General features: G+C 37.2%; 28 non-coding genes across 28 annotated transcripts; all 28 read left to right on the forward strand.

The window, feature by feature from the left end:
• Positions 1 to 127: 127 nt before the first annotated feature.
• On the forward strand, positions 128 to 199 carry trnaa-ugc (transfer RNA alanine (anticodon UGC)). Its single transcript has one exon. It is a non-coding gene; the product is annotated as a tRNA-Ala (tRNA).
• An 850-nt stretch (positions 200 to 1,049) lies between these two features.
• On the forward strand, positions 1,050 to 1,121 carry trnaa-ugc (transfer RNA alanine (anticodon UGC)). The gene has a single exon. It is a non-coding gene; the product is annotated as a tRNA-Ala (tRNA).
• Positions 1,122 to 1,971: 850 nt separating this feature from the next.
• trnaa-ugc (transfer RNA alanine (anticodon UGC)) lies at positions 1,972 to 2,043 on the forward strand. The gene has a single exon. It is a non-coding gene; the product is annotated as a tRNA-Ala (tRNA).
• An 850-nt stretch (positions 2,044 to 2,893) lies between these two features.
• Positions 2,894 to 2,965, forward strand: trnaa-ugc (transfer RNA alanine (anticodon UGC)). Its single transcript has one exon. It is a non-coding gene; the product is annotated as a tRNA-Ala (tRNA).
• Positions 2,966 to 3,814: 849 nt separating this feature from the next.
• On the forward strand, positions 3,815 to 3,886 carry trnaa-ugc (transfer RNA alanine (anticodon UGC)). Its single transcript has one exon. It is a non-coding gene; the product is annotated as a tRNA-Ala (tRNA).
• An 850-nt stretch (positions 3,887 to 4,736) lies between these two features.
• Positions 4,737 to 4,808, forward strand: trnaa-ugc (transfer RNA alanine (anticodon UGC)). The gene has a single exon. It is a non-coding gene; the product is annotated as a tRNA-Ala (tRNA).
• Positions 4,809 to 5,657: 849 nt separating this feature from the next.
• trnaa-ugc (transfer RNA alanine (anticodon UGC)) lies at positions 5,658 to 5,729 on the forward strand. The gene has a single exon. It is a non-coding gene; the product is annotated as a tRNA-Ala (tRNA).
• Positions 5,730 to 6,579: 850 nt separating this feature from the next.
• Positions 6,580 to 6,651, forward strand: trnaa-ugc (transfer RNA alanine (anticodon UGC)). Its single transcript has one exon. It is a non-coding gene; the product is annotated as a tRNA-Ala (tRNA).
• Positions 6,652 to 7,502: 851 nt separating this feature from the next.
• trnaa-ugc (transfer RNA alanine (anticodon UGC)) lies at positions 7,503 to 7,574 on the forward strand. The gene has a single exon. It is a non-coding gene; the product is annotated as a tRNA-Ala (tRNA).
• Positions 7,575 to 8,425: 851 nt separating this feature from the next.
• On the forward strand, positions 8,426 to 8,497 carry trnaa-ugc (transfer RNA alanine (anticodon UGC)). Its single transcript has one exon. It is a non-coding gene; the product is annotated as a tRNA-Ala (tRNA).
• An 851-nt stretch (positions 8,498 to 9,348) lies between these two features.
• On the forward strand, positions 9,349 to 9,420 carry trnaa-ugc (transfer RNA alanine (anticodon UGC)). Its single transcript has one exon. It is a non-coding gene; the product is annotated as a tRNA-Ala (tRNA).
• Positions 9,421 to 10,271: 851 nt separating this feature from the next.
• Positions 10,272 to 10,343, forward strand: trnaa-ugc (transfer RNA alanine (anticodon UGC)). The gene has a single exon. It is a non-coding gene; the product is annotated as a tRNA-Ala (tRNA).
• An 851-nt stretch (positions 10,344 to 11,194) lies between these two features.
• On the forward strand, positions 11,195 to 11,266 carry trnaa-ugc (transfer RNA alanine (anticodon UGC)). The gene has a single exon. It is a non-coding gene; the product is annotated as a tRNA-Ala (tRNA).
• An 850-nt stretch (positions 11,267 to 12,116) lies between these two features.
• Positions 12,117 to 12,188, forward strand: trnaa-ugc (transfer RNA alanine (anticodon UGC)). The gene has a single exon. It is a non-coding gene; the product is annotated as a tRNA-Ala (tRNA).
• Positions 12,189 to 13,039: 851 nt separating this feature from the next.
• Positions 13,040 to 13,111, forward strand: trnaa-ugc (transfer RNA alanine (anticodon UGC)). Its single transcript has one exon. It is a non-coding gene; the product is annotated as a tRNA-Ala (tRNA).
• An 851-nt stretch (positions 13,112 to 13,962) lies between these two features.
• On the forward strand, positions 13,963 to 14,034 carry trnaa-ugc (transfer RNA alanine (anticodon UGC)). Its single transcript has one exon. It is a non-coding gene; the product is annotated as a tRNA-Ala (tRNA).
• An 850-nt stretch (positions 14,035 to 14,884) lies between these two features.
• Positions 14,885 to 14,956, forward strand: trnaa-ugc (transfer RNA alanine (anticodon UGC)). The gene has a single exon. It is a non-coding gene; the product is annotated as a tRNA-Ala (tRNA).
• Positions 14,957 to 15,804: 848 nt separating this feature from the next.
• trnaa-ugc (transfer RNA alanine (anticodon UGC)) lies at positions 15,805 to 15,876 on the forward strand. The gene has a single exon. It is a non-coding gene; the product is annotated as a tRNA-Ala (tRNA).
• An 852-nt stretch (positions 15,877 to 16,728) lies between these two features.
• trnaa-ugc (transfer RNA alanine (anticodon UGC)) lies at positions 16,729 to 16,800 on the forward strand. Its single transcript has one exon. It is a non-coding gene; the product is annotated as a tRNA-Ala (tRNA).
• An 848-nt stretch (positions 16,801 to 17,648) lies between these two features.
• trnaa-ugc (transfer RNA alanine (anticodon UGC)) lies at positions 17,649 to 17,720 on the forward strand. Its single transcript has one exon. It is a non-coding gene; the product is annotated as a tRNA-Ala (tRNA).
• An 848-nt stretch (positions 17,721 to 18,568) lies between these two features.
• Positions 18,569 to 18,640, forward strand: trnaa-ugc (transfer RNA alanine (anticodon UGC)). The gene has a single exon. It is a non-coding gene; the product is annotated as a tRNA-Ala (tRNA).
• Positions 18,641 to 19,492: 852 nt separating this feature from the next.
• trnaa-ugc (transfer RNA alanine (anticodon UGC)) lies at positions 19,493 to 19,564 on the forward strand. The gene has a single exon. It is a non-coding gene; the product is annotated as a tRNA-Ala (tRNA).
• An 848-nt stretch (positions 19,565 to 20,412) lies between these two features.
• Positions 20,413 to 20,484, forward strand: trnaa-ugc (transfer RNA alanine (anticodon UGC)). The gene has a single exon. It is a non-coding gene; the product is annotated as a tRNA-Ala (tRNA).
• Positions 20,485 to 21,336: 852 nt separating this feature from the next.
• On the forward strand, positions 21,337 to 21,408 carry trnaa-ugc (transfer RNA alanine (anticodon UGC)). The gene has a single exon. It is a non-coding gene; the product is annotated as a tRNA-Ala (tRNA).
• An 848-nt stretch (positions 21,409 to 22,256) lies between these two features.
• trnaa-ugc (transfer RNA alanine (anticodon UGC)) lies at positions 22,257 to 22,328 on the forward strand. Its single transcript has one exon. It is a non-coding gene; the product is annotated as a tRNA-Ala (tRNA).
• An 850-nt stretch (positions 22,329 to 23,178) lies between these two features.
• Positions 23,179 to 23,250, forward strand: trnaa-ugc (transfer RNA alanine (anticodon UGC)). The gene has a single exon. It is a non-coding gene; the product is annotated as a tRNA-Ala (tRNA).
• Positions 23,251 to 24,101: 851 nt separating this feature from the next.
• trnaa-ugc (transfer RNA alanine (anticodon UGC)) lies at positions 24,102 to 24,173 on the forward strand. Its single transcript has one exon. It is a non-coding gene; the product is annotated as a tRNA-Ala (tRNA).
• Positions 24,174 to 25,021: 848 nt separating this feature from the next.
• trnaa-ugc (transfer RNA alanine (anticodon UGC)) lies at positions 25,022 to 25,093 on the forward strand. Its single transcript has one exon. It is a non-coding gene; the product is annotated as a tRNA-Ala (tRNA).
• The last annotated feature ends 838 nt before the right edge of the window (positions 25,094 to 25,931 follow it).

The following is a 25,931-nucleotide window of genomic DNA, read 5'->3' on the forward strand; positions in this document are numbered from 1 at the left end:
GTTGCACTGCTTTGCTTTATCTTGGCCAGGTCGCAGTGGTGTATGAGAACTTGTCCTTAACTGGCTTACCTGGTTAAATAAAGGTGACATTTTAAAAAATAAGCAACATTTTTTTCTTTTGCAGAAAGGGGAAATAGCTCAGTGGTAGAGCGCATGCTTTGCATGTATGAGGTCCTGGGTTCAATCCCCAGCTTCTCCATGTTTTTTTGCAAAGACCCAACTTCTACTTTCCAGAATGTTGAAATTCTAAGCAGGAAACAGAGATGTGCAAAATCATTTGGTCTTGTAATCTGAAGAATATGCGTTCAATCCCTGTTAGTACATTTATAGAACAGAAGTGGCATGGTTGCCAACTTTTATGGCATCATTTTCAAAAACTGAAGTTCATGTTTTCGATCCCTGTCCGTACCTGTTTCAAGAATTGCTGCTATCATTTCATTGTAGTTTCAATGGAGTGGTGTATATAAAAGTACATTGTATTAATAGTTCACCCCTCCGCTTCCAGACTGTATATGAATGTGGGAAGCCGCCGCTGGCTGATCCCGCCCTGGCTTACATTTTTTTTTAAAAACACGATTAACCTGAATAAGGGCCAGACTAGTTACCATCATTTTCTCACATTGCAATTGAAAGTTTTTTCTATTGTCTCTTTTTGGTCCATTTAGATTGTTAATGTAGATTGTATAGAATTATTTATTTTTATGTTATGGTTAAACATTTTAATGTTTTACTGTGACTTGTCGTAGGCTCCTAAGTGGACCATAAGGTTAAAAACCAAACCAAATTAAGAAAACTAAACTGAAAAACAAAAAAATACAATTAAAAACTAAGTAGCTCCGCCAGAGTGTCTCTTTTGGGTCACTTTTGCTGGTCCCTAGCCCGGATTTGTTTGTTCCATGTGTAACTCTGTGTTGTTGTTTGTGTTGCACTGCTTTGCTTTATCTTGGCCAGGTCGCAGTGGTGTATGAGAACTTGTCCTTAACTGGCTTACCTGGTTAAATAAAGGTGACATTTTAAAAAATAAGCAACATTTTTTTCTTTTGCAGAAAGGGGATATAGCTCAGTGGTAGAGCGCATGCTTTGCATGTATGAGGTCCTGGGTTCAATCCCCAGCTTCTCCATGTTTTTTTGCAAAGACCCAACTTCTACTTTCCAGAATGTTGAAATTCTAAGCAGGAAACAGAGATGTGCAAAATCATTTGGTCTTGTAATCTGAAGAATATGCGTTCAATCCCTGTTAGTACATTTATAGAACAGAAGTGGCATGGTTGCCAACTTTTATGGCATCATTTTCAAAAACTGAAGTTCATGTTTTCGATCCCTGTCCGTACCTGTTTCAAGAATTGCTGCTATCATTTCATTGTAGTTTCAATGGAGTGGTGTATATAAAAGTACATTGTATTAATAGTTCACCCCTCCGCTTCCAGACTGTATATGAATGTGGGAAGCCGCCGCTGGCTGATCCCGCCCTGGCTTACATTTTTTTTTAAAAACACGATTAACCTGAATAAGGGCCAGACTAGTTACCATCATTTTCTCACATTGCAATTGAAAGTTTTTTCTATTGTCTCTTTTTGGTCCATTTAGATTGTTAATGTAGATTGTATAGAATTATTTATTTTTATGTTATGGTTAAACATTTTAATGTTTTACTGTGACTTGTCGTAGGCTCCTAAGTGGACCATAAGGTTAAAAACCAAACCAAATTAAGAAAACTAAACTGAAAAACAAAAAAATACAATTAAAAACTAAGTAGCTCCGCCAGAGTGTCTCTTTTGGGTCACTTTTGCTGGTCCCTAGCCCGGATTTGTTTGTTCCATGTGTAACTCTGTGTTGTTGTTTGTGTTGCACTGCTTTGCTTTATCTTGGCCAGGTCGCAGTGGTGTATGAGAACTTGTCCTTAACTGGCTTACCTGGTTAAATAAAGGTGACATTTTAAAAAATAAGCAACATTTTTTTCTTTTGCAGAAAGGGGATGTAGCTCAGTGGTAGAGTGCATGCTTTGCATGTATGAGGTCCTGGGTTCAATCCCCAGCTTCTCCATGTTTTTTTGCAAAGACCCAACTTCTACTTTCCAGAATGTTGAAATTCTAAGCAGGAAACAGAGATGTGCAAAATCATTTGGTCTTGTAATCTGAAGAATATGCGTTCAATCCCTGTTAGTACATTTATAGAACAGAAGTGGCATGGTTGCCAACTTTTATGGCATCATTTTCAAAAACTGAAGTTCATGTTTTCGATCCCTGTCCGTACCTGTTTCAAGAATTGCTGCTATCATTTCATTGTAGTTTCAATGGAGTGGTGTATATAAAAGTACATTGTATTAATAGTTCACCCCTCCGCTTCCAGACTGTATATGAATGTGGGAAGCCGCCGCTGGCTGATCCCGCCCTGGCTTACATTTTTTTTTTAAAACACGATTAACCTGAATAAGGGCCAGACTAGTTACCATCATTTTCTCACATTGCAATTGAAAGTTTTTTCTATTGTCTCTTTTTGGTCCATTTAGATTGTTAATGTAGATTGTATAGAATTATTTATTTTTATGTTATGGTTAAACATTTTAATGTTTTACTGTGACTTGTCGTAGGCTCCTAAGTGGACCATAAGGTTAAAAACCAAACCAAATTAAGAAAACTAAACTGAAAAACAAAAAAATACAATTAAAAACTAAGTAGCTCCGCCAGAGTGTCTCTTTTGGGTCACTTTTGCTGGTCCCTAGCCCGGATTTGTTTGTTCCATGTGTAACTCTGTGTTGTTGTTTGTGTTGCACTGCTTTGCTTTATCTTGGCCAGGTCGCAGTGGTGTATGAGAACTTGTCCTTAACTGGCTTACCTGGTTAAATAAAGGTGACATTTTAAAAAATAAGCAACATTTTTTTCTTTTGCAGAAAGGGGATGTAGCTCAGTGGTAGAGTGCATGCTTTGCATGTATGAGGTCCTGGGTTCAATCCCCAGCTTCTCCATGTTTTTTTGCAAAGACCCAACTTCTACTTTCCAGAATGTTGAAATTCTAAGCAGGAAACAGAGATGTGCAAAATCATTTGGTCTTGTAATCTGAAGAATATGCGTTCAATCCCTGTTAGTACATTTATAGAACAGAAGTGGCATGGTTGCCAACTTTTATGGCATCATTTTCAAAAACTGAAGTTCATGTTTTCGATCCCTGTCCGTATCTGTTTCAAGAATTGCTGCTATCATTTCATTGTAGTTTCAATGGAGTGGTGTATATAAAAGTACATTGTATTAATAGTTCACCCCTCCGCTTCCAGACTGTATATGAATGTGGGAAGCCGCCGCTGGCTGATCCCGCCCTGGCTTACATTTTTTTTTTAAAACACGATTAACCTGAATAAGGGCCAGACTAGTTACCATCATTTTCTCACATTGCAATTGAAAGTTTTTTCTATTGTCTCTTTTTGGTCCATTTAGATTGTTAATGTAGATTGTATAGAATTATTTATTTTTATGTTATGGTTAAAAATGTTAATGTTTTACTGTGACTTGTCGTAGGCTCCTAAGTGGACCATAAGGTTAAAAACCAAACCAAATTAAGAAAACTAAACTGAAAAACAAAAAAATACAATTAAAAACTAAGTTGCTCCGCCAGAGTGTCTCTTTTGGGTCACTTTTGCTGGTCCCAAGCCCGGATTTGTTTGTTCCATGTGTAACTCTGTGTTGTTGTTTGTGTTGCACTGCTTTGCTTTATCTTGGCCAGGTCGCAGTGGTGTATGAGAACTTGTCCTTAACTGGCTTACCTGGTTAAATAAAGGTGACATTTAAAAAAATAAGCAACATTTTTTCTTTTGCAGAAAGGGGATGTAGCTCAGTGGTAGAGTGCATGCTTTGCATGTATGAGGTCCTGGGTTCAATCCCCAGCTTCTCCATGTTTTTTTGCAAAGACCCAACTTCTACTTTCCAGAATGTTGAAATTCTAAGCAGGAAACAGAGATGTGCAAAATCATTTGGTCTTGTAATCTGAAGAATATGCGTTCAATCCCTGTTAGTACATTTATAGAACAGAAGTGGCATGGTTGCCAACTTTTATGGCATCATTTTCAAAAACTGAAGTTCATGTTTTCGATCCCTGTCCGTACCTGTTTCAAGAATTGCTGCTATCATTTCATTGTAGTTTCAATGGAGTGGTGTATATAAAAGTACATTGTATTAATAGTTCACCCCTCCGCTTCCAGACTGTATATGAATGTGGGAAGCCGCCGCTGGCTGATCCCGCCCTGGCTTACATTTTTTTTTTAAAACACGATTAACCTGAATAAGGGCCAGACTAGTTACCATCATTTTCTCACATTGCAATTGAAAGTTTTTTCTATTGTCTCTTTTTGGTCCATTTAGATTGTTAATGTAGATTGTATAGAATTATTTATTTTTATGTTATGGTTAAACATTTTAATGTTTTACTGTGACTTGTCGTAGGCTCCTAAGTGGACCATAAGGTTAAAAACCAAACCAAATTAAGAAAACTAAACTGAAAAACAAAAAAATACAATTAAAAACTAAGTAGCTCCGCCAGAGTGTCTCTTTTGGGTCACTTTTGCTGGTCCCTAGCCCGGATTTGTTTGTTCCATGTGTAACTCTGTGTTGTTGTTTGTGTTGCACTGCTTTGCTTTATCTTGGCCAGGTCGCAGTGGTGTATGAGAACTTGTCCTTAACTGGCTTACCTGGTTAAATAAAGGTGACATTTTAAAAAATAAGCAACATTTTTTTATTTTGCAGAAAGGGGATGTAGCTCAGTGGTAGAGTGCATGCTTTGCATGTATGAGGTCCTGGGTTCAATCCCCAGCTTCTCCATGTTTTTTTGCAAAGACCCAACTTCTACTTTCCAGAATGTTGAAATTCTAAGCAGGAAACAGAGATGTGCAAAATCATTTGGTCTTGTAATCTGAAGAATATGCGTTCAATCCCTGTTAGTACATTTATAGAACAGAAGTGGCATGGTTGCCAACTTTTATGGCATCATTTTCAAAAACTGAAGTTCATGTTTTCGATCCCTGTCCGTATCTGTTTCAAGAATTGCTGCTATCATTTCATTGTAGTTTCAATGGAGTGGTGTATATAAAAGTACATTGTATTAATAGTTCACCCCTCCGCTTCCAGACTGTATATGAATGTGGGAAGCCGCCGCTGGCTGATCCCGCCCTGGCTTACATTTTTTTTTTAAAACACGATTAACCTGAATAAGGGCCAGACTAGTTACCATCATTTTCTCACATTGCAATTGAAAGTTTTTTCTATTGTCTCTTTTTGGTCCATTTAGATTGTTAATGTAGATTGTATAGAATTATTTATTTTTATGTTATGGTTAAAAATGTTAATGTTTTACTGTGACTTGTCGTAGGCTCCTAAGTGGACCATAAGGTTAAAAACCAAACCAAATTAAGAAAACTAAACTGAAAAACAAAAAAATACAATTAAAAACTAAGTTGCTCCGCCAGAGTGTCTCTTTTGGGTCACTTTTGCTGGTCCCAAGCCCGGATTTGTTTGTTCCATGTGTAACTCTGTGTTGTTGTTTGTGTTGCACTGCTTTGCTTTATCTTGGCCAGGTCGCAGTGGTGTATGAGAACTTGTCCTTAACTGGCTTACCTGGTTAAATAAAGGTGACATTTAAAAAAATAAGCAACATTTTTTCTTTTGCAGAAAGGGGATGTAGCTCAGTGGTAGAGTGCATGCTTTGCATGTATGAGGTCCTGGGTTCAATCCCCAGCTTCTCCATGTTTTTTTGCAAAGACCCAACTTCTACTTTCCAGAATGTTGAAATTCTAAGCAGGAAACAGAGATGTGCAAAATCATTTGGTCTTGTAATCTGAAGAATATGCGTTCAATCCCTGTTAGTACATTTATAGAACAGAAGTGGCATGGTTGCCAACTTTTATGGCATCATTTTCAAAAACTGAAGTTCATGTTTTCGATCCCTGTCTGTATCTGTTTCAAGAATTGCTGCTATCATTTCATTGTAGTTTCAATGGAGTGGTGTATATAAAAGTACATTGTATTAATAGTTCACCCCTCCGCTTCCAGACTGTATATGAATGTGGGAAGCCGCCGCTGGCTGATCCCGCCCTGGCTTACATTTTTTTTTTAAAACACGATTAACCTGAATAAGGGCCAGACTAGTTACCATCATTTTCTCACATTGCAATTGAAAGTTTTTTCTATTGTCTCTTTTTGGTCCATTTAGATTGTTAATGTAGATTGTATAGAATTATTTATTTTTATGTTATGGTTAAAAATGTTAATGTTTTACTGTGACTTGTCGTAGGCTCCTAAGTGGACCATAAGGTTAAAAACCAAACCAAATTAAGAAAACTAAACTGAAAAACAAAAAAATACAATTAAAAACTAAGTTGCTCCGCCAGAGTGTCTCTTTTGGGTCACTTTTGCTGGTCCCTAGCCCGGATTTGTTTGTTCCATGTGTAACTCTGTGTTGTTGTTTGTGTTGCACTGCTTTGCTTTATCTTGGCCAGGTCGCAGTGGTGTATGAGAACTTGTCCTTAACTGGCTTACCTGGTTAAATAAAGGTGACATTTTAAAAAATAAGCAACATTTTTTTCTTTTGCAGAAAGGGGATGTAGCTCAGTGGTAGAGTGCATGCTTTGCATGTATGAGGTCCTGGGTTCAATCCCCAGCTTCTCCATGTTTTTTTGCAAAGACCCAACTTCTACTTTCCAGAATGTTGAAATTCTAAGCAGGAAACAGAGATGTGCAAAATCATTTGGTCTTGTAATCTGAAGAATATGCGTTCAATCCCTGTTAGTACATTTATAGAACAGAAGTGGCATGGTTGCCAACTTTTATGGCATCATTTTCAAAAACTGAAGTTCATGTTTTCGATCCCTGTCCGTACCTGTTTCAAGAATTGCTGCTATCATTTCATTGTAGTTTCAATGGAGTGGTGTATATAAAAAGAACATTGGATTAATAGTTCACCCCTCCGCTTCCAGACTGTATATGAATGTGGGAAGCCGCCGCTGGCTGATCCCGCCCTGGCTTACATTTTTTTTTTTAAACACGATTAACCTGAATAAGGGCCAGACTAGTTACCATCATTTTCTCACATTGCAATTGAAAGTTTTTTCTATTGTCTCTTTTTGGTCCATTTAGATTGTTAATGTAGATTGTATAGAATTATTTATTTTTATGTTATGGTTAAAAATGTTAATGTTTTACTGTGACTTGTCGTAGGCTCCTAAGTGGACCATAAGGTTAAAAACCAAACCAAATTAAGAAAACTAAACTGAAAAACAAAAAAATACAATTAAAAACTAAGTTGCTCCGCCAGAGTGTCTCTTTTGGGTCACTTTTGCTGGTCCCTAGCCCGGATTTGTTTGTTCCATGTGTAACTCTGTGTTGTTGTTTGTGTTGCACTGCTTTGCTTTATCTTGGCCAGGTCGCAGTGGTGTATGAGAACTTGTCCTTAACTGGCTTACCTGGTTAAATAAAGGTGACATTTTAAAAAATAAGCAACATTTTTTTCTTTTGCAGAAAGGGGATGTAGCTCAGTGGTAGAGCGCATGCTTTGCATGTATGAGGTCCTGGGTTCAATCCCCAGCTTCTCCATGTTTTTTTGCAAAGACCCAACTTCTACTTTCCAGAATGTTGAAATTCTAAGCAGGAAACAGAGATGTGCAAAATCATTTGGTCTTGTAATCTGAAGAATATGCGTTCAATCCCTGTTAGTACATTTATAGAACAGAAGTGGCATGGTTGCCAACTTTTATGGCATCATTTTCAAAAACTGAAGTTCATGTTTTCGATCCCTGTCCGTACCTGTTTCAAGAATTGCTGCTATCATTTCATTGTAGTTTCAATGGAGTGGTGTATATAAAAAGAACATTGTATTAATAGTTCACCCCTCCGCTTCCAGACTGTATATGAATGTGGGAAGCCGCCGCTGGCTGATCCCGCCCTGGCTTACATTTTTTTTTTAAAACACGATTAACCTGAATAAGGGCCAGACTAGTTACCATCATTTTCTCACATTGCAATTGAAAGTTTTTTCTATTGTCTCTTTTTGGTCCATTTAGATTGTTAATGTAGATTGTATAGAATTATTTATTTTTATGTTATGGTTAAACATTTTAATTTTTTACTGTGACTTGTCGTAGGCTCCTAAGTGGACCATAAGGTTAAAAACCAAACCAAATTAAGAAAACTAAACTAAAAAACAAAAAAGTACAATTAAAAACTAAGTTGCTCCGCCAGAGTGTCTCTTTTGGGTCACTTTTGCTGGTCCCAAGCCCGGATTTGTTTGTTCCATGTGTAACTCTGTGTTGTTGTTTGTGTTGCACTGCTTTGCTTTATCTTGGCCAGGTCGCAGTGGTGTATGAGAACTTGTCCTTAACTGGCTTACCTGGTTAAATAAAGGTGACATTTAAAAAAATAAGCAAACTGTTTTTATTTTGCAGAAAGGGGATGTAGCTCAATGGTAGAGCGCATGCTTTGCATGTATGAGGTCCTGGGTTCAATCCCCAGCTTCTCCATGTTTTTTTGCAAAGACCCAACTTCTACTTTCCAGAATGTTGAAATTCTAAGCAGGAAACAGAGATGTGCAAAATCATTTGGTCTTGTAATCTGAAGAATATGCGTTCAATCCCTGTTAGTACATTTATAGAACAGAAGTGGCATGGTAGCCAACTTTTATGGCATCATTTTCAAAAACTGAAGTTCATGTTTTCGATCCCTGTCCGTATCTGTTTCAAGAATTGCTGCTATCATTTCATTGTAGTTTCAATGGAGTGGTGTATATAAAAGTACATTGTATTAATAGTTCACCCCTCCGCTTCCAGACTGTATATGAATGTGGGAAGCCGCCGCTTGCTGATCCCGCCCTGGCTTACATTTTTTTTTTTAAAACACGATTAACCTGAATAAGGGCCAGACTAGTTACCATCATTTTCTCACATTGCAATTGAACGTTTTTTCTATTGTCTCTTTTTGGTCCATTTAGATTGTTAATGTAGATTGTATAGAATTATTTATTTTTATGTTATGGTTAAAAATGTTAATGTTTTACTGTGACTTGTCGTAGGCTCCTAAGTGGACCATAAGGTTAAAAACCAAACCAAATTAAGAAAACTAAACTGAAAAACAAAAAAATACAATTAAAAACTAAGTTGCTCCGCCAGAGTGTCTCTTTTGGGTCACTTTTGCTGGTCCCTAGCCCGGATTTGTTTGTTCCATGTGTAACTCTGTGTTGTTGTTTGTGTTGCACTGCTTTGCTTTATCTTGGCCAGGTCGCAGTGGTGTATGAGAACTTGTCCTTAACTGGCTTACCTGGTTAAATAAAGGTGACATTTTAAAAAATAAGCAACATTTTTTTCTTTTGCAGAAAGGGGATGTAGCTCAGTGGTAGAGCGCATGCTTTGCATGTATGAGGTCCTGGGTTCAATCCCCAGCTTCTCCATGTTTTTTTGCAACGACCCAACTTCTACTTTCCAGAATGTTGAAATTCTAAGCAGGAAACAGAGATGTGCAAAATCATTTGGTCTTGTAATCTGAAGAATATGCGTTCAATCCCTGTTAGTACATTTATAGAACAGAAGTGGCATGGTAGCCAACTTTTATGGCATCATTTTCAAAAACTGAAGTTCATGTTTTCGATCCCTGTCCGTATCTGTTTCAAGAATTGCTGCTATCATTTCATTGTAGTTTCAATGGAGTGGTGTATATAAAAGTACATTGTATTAATAGTTCACCCCTCCGCTTCCAGACTGTATATGAATGTGGGAAGCCGCCGCTTGCTGATCCCGCCCTGGCTTACATTTTTTTTTTTAAAACACGATTAACCTGAATAAGGGCCAGACTAGTTACCATCATTTTCTCACATTGCAATTGAACGTTTTTTCTATTGTCTCTTTTTGGTCCATTTAGATTGTTAATGTAGATTGTATAGAATTATTTATTTTTATGTTATGGTTAAAAATGTTAATGTTTTACTGTGACTTGTCGTAGGCTCCTAAGTGGACCATAAGGTTAAAAACCAAACCAAATTAAGAAAACTAAACTGAAAAACAAAAAAATACAATTAAAAACTAAGTTGCTCCGCCAGAGTGTCTCTTTTGGGTCACTTTTGCTGGTCCCTAGCCCGGATTTGTTTGTTCCATGTGTAACTCTGTGTTGTTGTTTGTGTTGCACTGCTTTGCTTTATCTTGGCCAGGTCGCAGTGGTGTATGAGAACTTGTCCTTAACTGGCTTACCTGGTTAAATAAAGGTGACATTTTAAAAAATAAGCAACATTTTTTTCTTTTTCAGAAAGGGGATGTAGCTCAGTGGTAGAGCGCATGCTTTGCATGTATGAGGTCCTGGGTTCAATCCCCAGCTTCTCCATGTTTTTTTGCAAAGACCCAACTTCTACTTTCCAGAATGTTGAAATTCTAAGCAGGAAACAGAGATGTGCAAAATCATTTGGTCTTGTAATCTGAAGAATATGCGTTCAATCCCTGTTAGTACATTTATAGAACAGAAGTGGCATGGTAGCCAACTTTTATGGCATCATTTTCAAAAACTGAAGTTCATGTTTTCGATCCCTGTCCGTATCTGTTTCAAGAATTGCTGCTATCATTTCATTGTAGTTTCAATGGAGTGGTGTATATAAAAGTACATTGTATTAATAGTTCACCCCTCCGCTTCCAGACTGTATATGAATGTGGGAAGCCGCCGCTTGCTGATCCCGCCCTGGCTTACATTTTTTTTTTTAAAACACGATTAACCTGAATAAGGGCCAGACTAGTTACCATCATTTTCTCACATTGCAATTAAAAGTTTTTTCAATTGTCTCTTTTTGGTCCATTTAGATTGTTAATGTAGATTGTATAGAATTATTTATTTTTATGTTATGGTTAAAAATGTTAATGTTTTACTGTGACTTGTCGTAGGCTCCTAAGTGGACCATAAGGTTAAAAACCAAACCAAATTAAGAAAACTAAACTGAAAAACAAAAAAATACAATTAAAAACTAAGTTGCTCCGCCAGAGTGTCTCTTTTGGGTCACTTTTGCTGGTCCCTAGCCCGGATTTGTTTGTTCCATGTGTAACTCTGTGTTGTTGTTTGTGTTGCACTGCTTTGCTTTATCTTGGCCAGGTCGCAGTGGTGTATGAGAACTTGTCCTTAACTGGCTTACCTGGTTAAATAAAGGTGACATTTTAAAAAATAAGCAACATTTTTTTCTTTTGCAGAAAGGGGATGTAGCTCAGTGGTAGAGCGCATGCTTTGCATGTATGAGGTCCTGGGTTCAATCCCCAGCTTCTCCATGTTTTTTTGCAACGACCCAACTTCTACTTTCCAGAATGTTGAAATTCTAAGCAGGAAACAGAGATGTGCAAAATCATTTGGTCTTGTAATCTGAAGAATATGCGTTCAATCCCTGTTAGTACATTTATAGAACAGAAGTGGCATGGTTGCCAACTTTTATGGCATCATTTTCAAAAACTGAAGTTCATGTTTTCGATCCCTGTCCGTATCTGTTTCAAGAATTGCTGCTATCATTTCATTGTAGTTTCAATGGAGTGGTGTATATAAAAGTACATTGTATTAATAGTTCACCCCTCCGCTTCCAGACTGTATATGAATGTGGGAAGCCGCCGCTTGTTGATCCCGCCCTGGCTTACATTTTTTTTTTTAAACACGATTAACCTGAATAAGGGCCAGACTAGTTACCATCATTTTCTCACATTGCAATTGAAAGTTTTTTCTATTGTCTCTTTTTGGTCCATTTAGATTGTTAATGTAGATTGTATAGAATTATTTATTTTTATGTTATGGTTAAAAATGTTAATGTTTTACTGTGACTTGTCGTAGGCTTCTAAGTGGACCATAAGGTTAAAAACCAAACCAAATTAAGAAAACTAAACTGAAAAACAAAAAAATACAATTAAAAACTAAGTTGCTCCGCCAGAGTGTCTCTTTTGGGTCACTTTTGCTGGTCCCTAGCCCGGATTTGTTTGTTCCATGTGTAACTCTGTGTTGTTGTTTGTGTTGCACTGCTTTGCTTTATCTTGGCCAGGTCGCAGTGGTGTATGAGAACTTGTCCTTAACTGGCTTACCTGGTTAAATAAAGGTGACATTTAAAAAAATAAGCAACATTTTTTTCTTTTGCAGAAAGGGGATGTAGCTCAGTGGTAGAGCGCATGTTTTGCATGTATGAGGTCCTGGGTTCAATCCCCAGCTTCTCCATGTTTTTTTGCAACGACCCAACTTCTACTTTCCAGAATGTTGAAATTCTAAGCAGGAAACAGAGATGTGCAAAATCATTTGGTCTTGTAATCTGAAGAATATGCGTTCAATCCCTGTTAGTACATTTATAGAACAGAAGTGGCATGGTAGCCAACTTTTATGGCATCATTTTCAAAAACTGAAGTTCATGTTTTCGATCCCTGTCCGTATCTGTTTCAAGAATTGCTGCTATCATTTCATTGTAGTTTCAATGGAGTGGTGTATATAAAAGTACATTGTATTAATAGTTCACCCCTCCGCTTCCAGACTGTATATGAATGTGGGAAGCCGCCGCTTGCTGATCCCGCCCTGGCTTACATTTTTTTTTTTAAAACACGATTAACCTGAATAAGGGCCAGACTAGTTACCATCATTTTCTCACATTGCAATTGAAAGTTTTTTCTATTGTCTCTTTTTGGTCCATTTAGATTGTTAATGTAGATTGTATAGAATTATTTATTTTTATGTTATGGTTAAAAATGTTAATGTTTTACTGTGACTTGTCGTAGGCTCCTAAGTGGACCATAAGGTTAAAAACCAAACCAAATTAAGAAAACTAAACTGAAAAACAAAAAAATACAATTAAAAACTAAGTTGCTCCGCCAGAGTGTCTCTTTTGGGTCACTTTTGCTGGTCCCTAGCCCGGATTTGTTTGTTCCATGTGTAACTCTGTGTTGTTGTTTGTGTTGCACTGCTTTGCTTTATCTTGGCCAGGTCGCAGTGGTGTATGAGAACTTGTCCTTAACTGGCTTACCTGGTTAAATAAAGGTGACATTTTAAAAAATAAGCAACATTTTTTTCTTTTTCAGAAAGGGGATGTAGCTCAGTGGTAGAGCGCATGCTTTGCATGTATGAGGTCCTGGGTTCAATCCCCAGCTTCTCCATGTTTTTTTGCAAAGACCCAACTTCTACTTTCCAGAATGTTGAAATTCTAAGCAGGAAACAGAGATGTGCAAAATCATTTGGTCTTGTAATCTGAAGAATATGCGTTCAATCCCTGTTAGTACATTTATAGAACAGAAGTGGCATGGTAGCCAACTTTTATGGCATCATTTTCAAAAACTGAAGTTCATGTTTTCGATCCCTGTCCGTATCTGTTTCAAGAATTGCTGCTATCATTTCATTGTAGTTTCAATGGAGTGGTGTATATAAAAGTACATTGTATTAATAGTTCACCCCTCCGCTTCCAGACTGTATATGAATGTGGGAAGCCGCCGCTTGCTGATCCCGCCCTGGCTTACATTTTTTTTTTTAAAACACGATTAACCTGAATAAGGGCCAGACTAGTTACCATCATTTTCTCACATTGCAATTAAAAGTTTTTTCAATTGTCTCTTTTTGGTCCATTTAGATTGTTAATGTAGATTGTATAGAATTATTTATTTTTATGTTATGGTTAAAAATGTTAATGTTTTACTGTGACTTGTCGTAGGCTCCTAAGTGGACCATAAGGTTAAAAACCAAACCAAATTAAGAAAACTAAACTGAAAAACAAAAAAATACAATTAAAAACTAAGTTGCTCCGCCAGAGTGTCTCTTTTGGGTCACTTTTGCTGGTCCCTAGCCCGGATTTGTTTGTTCCATGTGTAACTCTGTGTTGTTGTTTGTGTTGCACTGCTTTGCTTTATCTTGGCCAGGTCGCAGTGGTGTATGAGAACTTGTCCTTAACTGGCTTACCTGGTTAAATAAAGGTGACATTTTAAAAAATAAGCAACATTTTTTTCTTTTGCAGAAAGGGGATGTAGCTCAGTGGTAGAGCGCATGCTTTGCATGTATGAGGTCCTGGGTTCAATCCCCAGCTTCTCCATGTTTTTTTGCAACGACCCAACTTCTACTTTCCAGAATGTTGAAATTCTAAGCAGGAAACAGAGATGTGCAAAATCATTTGGTCTTGTAATCTGAAGAATATGCGTTCAATCCCTGTTAGTACATTTATAGAACAGAAGTGGCATGGTTGCCAACTTTTATGGCATCATTTTCAAAAACTGAAGTTCATGTTTTCGATCCCTGTCCGTATCTGTTTCAAGAATTGCTGCTATCATTTCATTGTAGTTTCAATGGAGTGGTGTATATAAAAGTACATTGTATTAATAGTTCACCCCTCCGCTTCCAGACTGTATATGAATGTGGGAAGCCGCCGCTTGTTGATCCCGCCCTGGCTTACATTTTTTTTTTTAAACACGATTAACCTGAATAAGGGCCAGACTAGTTACCATCATTTTCTCACATTGCAATTGAAAGTTTTTTCTATTGTCTCTTTTTGGTCCATTTAGATTGTTAATGTAGATTGTATAGAATTATTTATTTTTATGTTATGGTTAAAAATGTTAATGTTTTACTGTGACTTGTCGTAGGCTTCTAAGTGGACCATAAGGTTAAAAACCAAACCAAATTAAGAAAACTAAACTGAAAAACAAAAAAATACAATTAAAAACTAAGTTGCTCCGCCAGAGTGTCTCTTTTGGGTCACTTTTGCTGGTCCCTAGCCCGGATTTGTTTGTTCCATGTGTAACTCTGTGTTGTTGTTTGTGTTGCACTGCTTTGCTTTATCTTGGCCAGGTCGCAGTGGTGTATGAGAACTTGTCCTTAACTGGCTTACCTGGTTAAATAAAGGTGACATTTAAAAAAATAAGCAACATTTTTTTCTTTTGCAGAAAGGGGATGTAGCTCAGTGGTAGAGCGCATGCTTTGCATGTATGAGGTCCTGGGTTCAATCCCCAGCTTCTCCATGTTTTTTTGCAAAGACCCAACTTCTACTTTCCAGAATGTTGAAATTCTAAGCAGGAAACAGAGATGTGCAAAATCATTTGGTCTTGTAATCTGAAGAATATGCGTTCAATCCCTGTTAGTACATTTATAGAACAGAAGTGGCATGGTTGCCAACTTTTATGGCATCATTTTCAAAAACTGAAGTTCATGTTTTCGATCCCTGTCCGTATCTGTTTCAAGAATTGCTGCTATCATTTCATTGTAGTTTCAATGGAGTGGTGTATATAAAAGTACATTGTATTAATAGTTCACCCCTCCGCTTCCAGACTGTATATGAATGTGGGAAGCCGCCCCTGGCTGATCCCGCCCTGGCTTACAATTTAAAAAAAACACGATTAACCTGAATTAGGGCCAGACTAGTTACCATCATTTTCTCACATTGCAATTGAAAGTTTTTTCTATTGTCTCTTTTTGGTCCATTTAGATTGTTAATGTAGATTGTATAGAATTATTTATTTTTATGTTATGGTTAAAAATGTTAATGTTTTACTGTGACTTGTCGTAGGCTCCTAAGTGGACCATAAGGTTAAAAACCAAACCAAATTAAGAAAACTAAACTGAAAAACAAAAAAATACAATTAAAAACTAAGTTGCTCCGCCAGAGTGTCTCTTTTGGGTCACTTTTGCTGGTCCCAAGCCCGGATTTGTTTGTTCCATGTGTAACTCTGTGTTGTTGTTTGTGTTGCACTGCTTTGCTTTATCTTGGCCAGGTCGCAGTGGTGTATGAGAACTTGTCCTTAACTGGCTTACCTGGTTAAATAAAGGTAACATTTTAAAAAATAAGCAAAATATTTTTCTTTTGCATAAAGGGGATGTAGCTCAGTGGTAGAGCGCATGCTTTGCATGTATGAGGTCCTGGGTTCAATCACCAGCTTCTCCATGTTTTTTTGCAAAGACCCAACTTCTACTTTCCAGAATGTTGAAATTCTAAGCAGGAAACAGAGATGTGCAAAATCGTTTGGTCTTGTAATCTGAAGAATATGCGTTCAATCCCTGTTAGTACATTTATAGAACAGAAGTGGCATGGTTGCCAACTTTTATGGCATCATTTTCAAAAACTGAAGTTCATGTTTTCGATCCCTGTCCGTACCTGTTTCAAGAATTGCTGCTATCATTTCATTGTAGTTTCAATGGAGTGGTGTATATAAAAAGTGCATTGTATTAATAGTTCACCCCTCCGCTTCCAGACTGTATATGAATGTGGGAAGCCGCCACTGGCTGATCCCGCCCTGGCTTACATTTTTTTTTTTAATACACGATTAACCTGAATTAGGGCCAGACTAGTTACCATCATTTTCTCACATTGCAATTGAAAGTTTTTTCTATTGTCTCTTTTTGGTCCATTTAGATTGTTAATGTAGATTGTATAGAATTATTTATTTTTATGTTATGGTTAAAAATGTTAATGTTTTACTGTGACTTGTCGTAGGCTCCTAAGTGGACCATAAGGTTAAAAACCAAACCAAATTAAGAAAACTAAACTGAAAAACAAAAAAATACAATTAAAAACTAAGTTGCTCCGCCAGAGTGTCTCTTTTGGGTCACTTTTGCTGGTCCCAAGCCCGGATTTGTTTGTTCCATGTGTAACTCTGTGTTGTTGTTTGTGTTGCACTGCTTTGCTTTATCTTGGCCAGGTCGCAGTGGTGTATGAGAACTTGTCCTTAACTGGCTTACCTGGTTAAATAAAGGTGACATTTAAAAAAATAAGCAAAATGTTTTTCTTTTGCAGAAAGGGGATGTAGCTCAGTGGTAGAGCGCATGCTTTGCATGTATGAGGTCCTGGGTTCAATCCCCAGCTTCTCCATGTTTTTTTGCAAAGACCCAACTTCTACTTTCCAGAATGTTGAAATTCTAAGCAGGAAACAGAGATGTGCAAAATCATTTGGTCTTGTAATCTGAAGAATATGCGTTCAATCCCTGTTAGTACATTTATAGAACAGAAGTGGCATGGTTGCCAACTTTTATGGCATCATTTTCAAAAACTGAAGTTCATGTTTTCGATCCCTGTCCGTACCTGTTTCAAGAATTGCTGCTATCATTTCATTGTAGTTTCAATGGAGTGGTGTATATAAAAAGTACATTGTATTAATAGTTCACCCCTCCGCTTCCAGACTGTATATGAATGTGGGAAGCCGCCACTGGCTGATCCCGCCCTGGCTTACAATTTAAAAAAAACACGATTAACCTGAATTAGGGCCAGACTAGTTACCATCATTTTCTCACATTGCAATTGAAAGTTTTTTCTATTGTCTCTTTTTGGTCCATTTAGATTGTTAATGTAGATTGTATAGAATTATTTATTTTTATGTTATGGTTAAAAATGTTAATGTTTTACTGTGACTTGTCGTAGGCTCCTAAGTGGACCATAAGGTTAAAAACCAAACCAAATTAAGAAAACTAAACTGAAAAACAAAAAAATACAATTAAAAACTAAGTTGCTCCGCCAGAGTGTCTCTTTTGGGTCACTTTTGCTGGTCCCTAGCCCGGATTTGTTTGTTCCATGTGTAACTCTGTGTTGTTGTTGTGTTGCACTGCTTTGCTTTATCTTGGCCAGGTCGCAGTGGTGTATGAGAACTTGTCCTTAACTGGCTTACCTGGTTAAATAAAGGTGACATTTTAAAAAAAAAGCAACATTTTTTTATTTTGCAGAAAGGGGATGTAGCTCAGTGGTAGAGCGCATGCTTTGCATATATGAGGTCCTGGGTTCAATCCCCAGCTTCTCCATGTTTTTTTGCAAAGACCCAACTTCTACTTTCCAGAATGTTGAAATTCTAAGCAGGAAACAGAGATGTGCAAAATCATTTGGTCTTGTAATCTGAAGAATATGCGTTCAATCCCTGTTAGTACATTTATAGAACAGAAGTGGCATGGTTGCCAACTTTTATGGCATCATTTTCAAAAACTGAAGTTCATGTTTTCGATCCCTGTCCGTATCTGTTTCAAGAATTGCTGCTATCATTTCATTGTAGTTTCAATGGAGTGGTGTATATAAAAGTACATTGTATTAATAGTTCACCCCTCCGCTTCCAGACTGTATATGAATGTGGGAAGCCGCCCCTGGCTGATCCCGCCCTGGCTTACAATTTAAAAAAAACACGATTAACCTGAATTAGGGCCAGACTAGTTACCATCATTTTCTCACATTGCAATTGAAAGTTTTTTCTATTGTCTCTTTTTGGTCCATTTAGATTGTTAATGTAGATTGTATAGAATTATTTATTTTTATGTTATGGTTAAAAATGTTAATGTTTTACTGTGACTTGTCGTAGGCTCCTAAGTGGACCATAAGGTTAAAAACCAAACCAAATTAAGAAAACTAAACTGAAAAACAAAAAAATACAATTAAAAACTAAGTTGCTCCGCCAGAGTGTCTCTTTTGGGTCACTTTTGCTGGTCCCAAGCCCGGATTTGTTTGTTCCATGTGTAACTCTGTGTTGTTGTTTGTGTTGCACTGCTTTGCTTTATCTTGGCCAGGTCGCAGTGGTGTATGAGAACTTGTCCTTAACTGGCTTACCTGGTTAAATAAAGGTAACATTTTAAAAAATAAGCAAAATATTTTTCTTTTGCATAAAGGGGATGTAGCTCAGTGGTAGAGCGCATGCTTTGCATGTATGAGGTCCTGGGTTCAATCACCAGCTTCTCCATGTTTTTTTGCAAAGACCCAACTTCTACTTTCCAGAATGTTGAAATTCTAAGCAGGAAACAGAGATGTGCAAAATCGTTTGGTCTTGTAATCTGAAGAATATGCGTTCAATCCCTGTTAGTACATTTATAGAACAGAAGTGGCATGGTTGCCAACTTTTATGGCATCATTTTCAAAAACTGAAGTTCATGTTTTCGATCCCTGTCCGTACCTGTTTCAAGAATTGCTGCTATCATTTCATTGTAGTTTCAATGGAGTGGTGTATATAAAAAGTGCATTGTATTAATAGTTCACCCCTCCGCTTCCAGACTGTATATGAATGTGGGAAGCCGCCACTGGCTGATCCCGCCCTGGCTTACATTTTTTTTTTTAATACACGATTAACCTGAATTAGGGCCAGACTAGTTACCATCATTTTCTCACATTGCAATTGAAAGTTTTTTCTATTGTCTCTTTTTGGTCCATTTAGATTGTTAATGTAGATTGTATAGAATTATTTATTTTTATGTTATGGTTAAAAATGTTAATGTTTTACTGTGACTTGTCGTAGGCTCCTAAGTGGACCATAAGGTTAAAAACCAAACCAAATTACGAAAACTAAACTGAAAAACAAAAAAATACAATTAAAAACTAAGTTGCTCCGCCAGAGTGTCTCTTTTGGGTCACTTTTGCTGGTCCCAAGCCCGGATTTGTTTGTTCCATGTGTAACTCTGTGTTGTTGTTTGTGTTGCACTGCTTTGCTTTATCTTGGCCAGGTCGCAGTGGTGTATGAGAACTTGTCCTTAACTGGCTTACCTGGTTAAATAAAGGTGACATTTAAAAAAATAAGCAAAATGTTTTTCTTTTGCAGAAAGGGGATGTAGCTCAGTGGTAGAGCGCATGCTTTGCATGTATGAGGTCCTGGGTTCAATCCCCAGCTTCTCCATGTTTTTTTGCAAAGACCCAACTTCTACTTTCCAGAATGTTGAAATTCTAAGCAGGAAACAGAGATGTGCAAAATCATTTGGTCTTGTAATCTGAAGAATATGCGTTCAATCCCTGTTAGTACATTTATAGAACAGAAGTGGCATGGTTGCCAACTTTTATGGCATCATTTTCAAAAACTGAAGTTCATGTTTTCGATCCCTGTCCGTACCTGTTTCAAGAATTGCTGCTATCATTTCATTGTAGTTTCAATGGAGTGGTGTATATAAAAAGTACATTGTATTAATAGTTCACCCCTCCGCTTCCAGACTGTATATGAATGTGGGAAGCCGCCACTGGCTGATCCCGCCCTGGCTTACAATTTAAAAAAAACACGATTAACCTGAATTAGGGCCAGACTAGTTACCATCATTTTCTCACATTGCAATTGAAAGTTTTTTCTATTGTCTCTTTTTGGTCCATTTAGATTGTTAATGTAGATTGTATAGAATTATTTATTTTTATGTTATGGTTAAAAATGTTAATGTTTTACTGTGACTTGTCGTAGGCTCCTAAGTGGACCATAAGGTTAAAAACCAAACCAAATTAAGAAAACTAAACTGAAAAACAAAAAAATACAATTAAAAACTAAGTTGCTCCGCCAGAGTGTCTCTTTTGGGTCACTTTTGCTGGTCCCTAGCCCGGATTTGTTTGTTCCATGTGTAACTCTGTGTTGTTGTTGTGTTGCACTGCTTTGCTTTATCTTGGCCAGGTCGCAGTGGTGTATGAGAACTTGTCCTTAACTGGCTTACCTGGTTAAATAAAGGTGACATTTTAAAAAAAAAGCAACATTTTTTTATTTTGCAGAAAGGGGATGTAGCTCAGTGGTAGAGCGCATGCTTTGCATATATGAGGTCCTGGGTTCAATCCCCAGCTTCTCCATGTTTTTTTGCAAAGACCCAACTTCTACTTTCCAGAATGTTGAAATTCTAAGCAGGAAACAGAGATGTGCAAAATCATTTGGTCTTGTAATCTGAAGAATATGCGTTCAATCCCTGTTAGTACATTTATAGAACAGAAGTGGCATGGTTGCCAACTTTTATGGCATCATTTTCAAAAACTGAAGTTCATGTTTTCGATCCCTGTCCGTACCTGTTTCAAGAATTGCTGCTATCATTTCATTGTAGTTTCAATGGAGTGGTGTATATAAAAAGTGCATTGTATTAATAGTTCACCCCTCCGCTTCCAGACTGTATATGAATGTGGGAAGCCGCCACTGGCTGATCCCGCCCTGGCTTACATTTTTTTTTTTAATACACGATTAACCTGAATTAGGGCCAGACTAGTTACCATCATTTTCTCACATTGCAATTGAAAGTTTTTTCTATTGTCTCTTTTTGGTCCATTTAGATTGTTAATGTAGATTGTATAGAATTATTTATTTTTATGTTATGGTTAAAAATGTTAATGTTTTACTGTGACTTGTCGTAGGCTCCTAAGTGGACCATAAGGTTAAAAACCAAACCAAATTACGAAAACTAAACTGAAAAACAAAAAAATACAATTAAAAACTAAGTTGCTCCGCCAGAGTGTCTCTTTTGGGTCACTTTTGCTGGTCCCAAGCCCGGATTTGTTTGTTCCATGTGTAACTCTGTGTTGTTGTTTGTGTTGCACTGCTTTGCTTTATCTTGGCCAGGTCGCAGTGGTGTATGAGAACTTGTCCTTAACTGGCTTACCTGGTTAAATAAAGGTGACATTTAAAAAAATAAGCAAAATGTTTTTCTTTTGCAGAAAGGGGATGTAGCTCAGTGGTAGAGCGCATGCTTTGCATGTATGAGGTCCTGGGTTCAATCCCCAGCTTCTCCATGTTTTTTTGCAAAGACCCAACTTCTACTTTCCAGAATGTTGAAATTCTAAGCAGGAAACAGAGATGTGCAAAATCATTTGGTCTTGTAATCTGAAGAATATGCGTTCAATCCCTGTTAGTACATTTATAGAACAGAAGTGGCATGGTTGCCAACTTTTATGGCATCATTTTCAAAAACTGAAGTTCATGTTTTCGATCCCTGTCCGTACCTGTTTCAAGAATTGCTGCTATCATTTCATTGTAGTTTCAATGGAGTGGTGTATATAAAAAGTACATTGTATTAATAGTTCACCCCTCCGCTTCCAGACTGTATATGAATGTGGGAAGCCGCCACTGGCTGATCCCGCCCTGGCTTACAATTTAAAAAAAACACGATTAACCTGAATTAGGGCCAGACTAGTTACCATCATTTTCTCACATTGCAATTGAAAGTTTTTTCTATTGTCTCTTTTTGGTCCATTTAGATTGTTAATGTAGATTGTATAGAATTATTTATTTTTATGTTATGGTTAAAAATGTTAATGTTTTACTGTGACTTGTCGTAGGCTCCTAAGTGGACCATAAGGTTAAAAACCAAACCAAATTAAGAAAACTAAACTGAAAAACAAAAAAATACAATTAATAACTAAGTTGCTCCGCCAGAGTGTCTCTTTTGGGTCACTTTTGCTGGTCCCTAGCCCGGATTTGTTTGTTCCATGTGTAACTCTGTGTTGTTGTTGTGTTGCACTGCTTTGCTTTATCTTGGCCAGGTCGCAGTGGTGTATGAGAACTTGTCCTTAACTGGCTTACCTGGTTAAATAAAGGTGACATTTTAAAAAAAAAGCAACATTTTTTTATTTTGCAGAAAGGGGATGTAGCTCAGTGGTAGAGCGCATGCTTTGCATGTATGAGGTCCTGGGTTCAATCCCCAGCTTCTCCATGTTTTTTTGCAAAGACCCAACTTCTACTTTCCAGAATGTTGAAATTCTAAGCAGGAAACAGAGATGTGCAAAATCATTTGGTCTTGTAATCTGAAGAATATGCGTTCAATCCCTGTTAGTACATTTATAGAACAGAAGTGGCATGGTTGCCAACTTTTATGGCATCATTTTCAAAAACTGAAGTTCATGTTTTTGATCCCTGTCCGTACCTGTTTCAAGAATTGCTGCTATCATTTCATTGTAGTTTCAATGGAGTGGTGTATATAAAAAGTACATTGTATTAATAGTTCACCCCTCCGCTTCCAGACTGTATATGAATGTGGGAAGCCGCCACTGGCTGATCCCGCCCTGGCTTACATTTTTTTTTTTTAAACACGATTAACCTGAATTAGGGCCAGACTAGTTACCATCATTTTCTCACATTGCAATTGAAAGTTTTTTCTATTGTCTCTTTTTGGTCCATTTAGATTGTTAATGTAGATTGCATAGAATTATTTATTTTTATGTTATGTTAAAAATGTTAATGTTTTACTGTGACTTGTCGTAGGCTCCTAAGTGGACCATAAGGTTAAAAACCAAACCAAATTAAGAAAACTAAACTGAAAAACAAAAAAATACAATTAATAACTAAGTTGCTCCGCCAGAGTGTCTCTTTTGGGTCACTTTTGCTGGTCCCTAGCCCGGATTTGTTTGTTCCATGTGTAACTCTGTGTTGTTGTTGTGTTGCACTGCTTTGCTTTATCTTGGCCAGGTCGCAGTGGTGTATGAGAACTTGTCCTTAACTGGCTTACCTGGTTAAATAAAGGTGACATTTTAAAAAAAAAGCAACATTTTTTTATTTTGCAGAAAGGGGATGTAGCTCAGTGGTAGAGCGCATGCTTTGCATGTATGAGGTCCTGGGTTCAATCCCCAGCTTCTCCATGTTTTTTTGCAAAGACCCAACTTCTACTTTCCAGAATGTTGAAATTCTAAGCAGGAAACAGAGATGTGCAAAATCATTTGGTCTTGTAATCTGAAGAATATGCGTTCAATCCCTGTTAGTACATTTATAGAACAGAAGTGGCATGGTTGCCAACTTTTATGGCATCATTTTCAAAAACTGAAGTTCATGTTTTTGATCCCTGTCCGTACCTGTTTCAAGAATTGCTGCTATCATTTCATTGTAGTTTCAATGGAGTGGTGTATATAAAAAGTACATTGTATTAATAGTTCACCCCTCCGCTTCCAGACTGTATATGAATGTGGGAAGCCGCCACTGGCTGATCCCGCCCTGGCTTACATTTTTTTTTTTTAAACACGATTAACCTGAATTAGGGCCAGACTAGTTACCATCATTTTCTCACATTGCAATTGAAAGTTTTTTCTATTGTCTCTTTTTGGTCCATTTAGATTGTTAATGTAGATTGCATAGAATTATTTATTTTTATGTTATGTTAAAAATGTTAATGTTTTACTGTGACTTGTCGTAGGCTCCTAAGTGGACCATAAGGTTAAAAACCAAACCAAATTAAGAAAACTAAACTGAAAAACAAAAAAATACAATTAAAAACTAAGTTGCTCCGCCAGAGTGTCTCTTTTGGGTCACTTTTGATAGTCCCAAGCCCGGATTTGTTTGTTCCATGTGTAACTCTGTGTTGTTGTTTGTGTTGCACTGCTTTGCTTTATCTTGGCCAGGTCGCAGTGGTGTATGAGAACTTGTCCTTAACTGGCTTACCTGGTTAAATAAAGGTGACATTTAAAAAAATAAGCAACATTTTTTTATTTTGCAGAAAGGGGATGTAGCTCAGTGGTAGAGCGCATGCTTTGCATGTATGAGGTCCTGGGTTCAATCACCAGCTTCTCCTTTTGTTTTGCAAAGACCCAACTTCTACTTTCCAGAATGTTGAAATTCTAAGCAGGAAACAGAGATGTGCAAAATCATTTGGTCTTGTAATCTGAAGAATATGCGTTCAATCCCTGTTAGTACATTTATAGAACAGAAGTGGCATGGTAGCCAACTTTTATGGCATCATTTTCAAAAACTGAAGTTCATGTTCTCGATCCCTGTCCGTACCTGTTTTAAGAATTGCTGCTATCATTTCATTGTAGTTTCAATGGAGTGGTGTATATAAAAAGTAAATTGTATTAATAGTTCACCCCTCCGCTTCCAGACTGTATATGAATGTGGGAAGCCGCTGCTGGCTGATCCCGCCCTGGCTTACATTTAAAAAAAAACACGATTAACCTGAATTAGGGCCAGACTAGGTACCATCATTTTCTCACATTGCAATTTAAAGTTTTTTTCTATTGTCTCTTTTTGGTCCATTTAGATTGTTAATGTAGATTGCATAGAATTATTTATTTTTATGTTATGTTAAAAATGTTAATGTTTTACTGTGACTTGTCGTAGGCTCCTAAGTGGACCATAAGGTTAAAAACCAAACCAAATTAAGAAAACTAAACTGAAAAACAAAAAAATACAATTAAAAACTAAGTTGCTCCGCCAGAGTGTCTCTTTTGGGTCACTTTTGCTGGTCCCAAGCCCGGATTTGTTTGTTCCATGTGTAACTCTGTGTTGTTGTTTGTGTTGCACTGCTTTGCTTTATCTTGGCCAGGTCGCAGTGGTGTATGAGAACTTGTCCTTAACTGGCTTACCTGGTTAAATAAAGGTGACATTTAAAAAAATAAGCAACATTTTTTTCTTTTGCAGAAAGGGGATGTAGCTCAGTGGTAGAGCGCATGCTTTGCATGTATGAGGTCCTGGGATCAATCCCCAGCTTCTCCATGTTTTTTTGCAAAGACCCAACTTCTACTTTCCAGAATGTTGAAATTCTAAGCAGGAAACAGAGATGTGCAAAATCATTTGGTCTTGTAATCTGAAGAATATGCGTTCAATCCCTGTTAGTACATTTATAAAACAGAAGTGGCATGTTAGCCAACTTTTATGGCATCATTTTCAAAAACTGAAGTTCATGTTCTCGATCCCTGTCCGTACCTGTTTTAAGAATTGCTGCTATCATTTCATTGTAGTTTCAATGGAGTGGTGTATATAAAAAGTACATTGTATTAATAGTTCACCCCTCCGCTTCCAGACTGTATATGAATGTGGGAAGCCGCTGCTGGCTGATCCCGCCCTGGCTTACATTTAAAAAAAAACACGATTAACCTGAATTAGGGCCAGACTAGGTACCATCATTTTCTCACATTGCAATTGAAAGTTTTTTTCTATTGTCTCTTTTTGGTCCATTTAGATTGTTAATGTAGATTGCATAGAATTATTTATTTTTATGTTATGTTAAAAATGTTAATGTTTTACTGTGACTTGTCGTAGGCTCCTAAGTGGACCATAAGGTTAAAAACCAAACCAAATTAAGAAAACTAAACTGAAAAACAAAAAAATACAATTAAAAACTAAGTTGCTCCGCCAGAGTGTCTCTTTTGGGTCACTTTTGCTGGTCCCAAGCCCGGATTTGTTTGTTCCATGTGTAACTCTGTGTTGTTGTTTGTGTTGCACTGCTTTGCTTTATCTTGGCCAGGTCGCAGTGGTGTATGAGAACTTGTCCTTAACTGGCTTACCTGGTTAAATAAAGGTGACATTTAAAAAAATAAGCAACATTTTTATC

Source organism: Oncorhynchus mykiss, chromosome 15 (genome assembly GCF_057628025.1).
Source record: "Oncorhynchus mykiss isolate SJ-2025 chromosome 15, ASM5762802v1, whole genome shotgun sequence".
Lineage (NCBI taxonomy): Eukaryota > Metazoa > Chordata > Actinopteri > Salmoniformes > Salmonidae > Oncorhynchus > Oncorhynchus mykiss.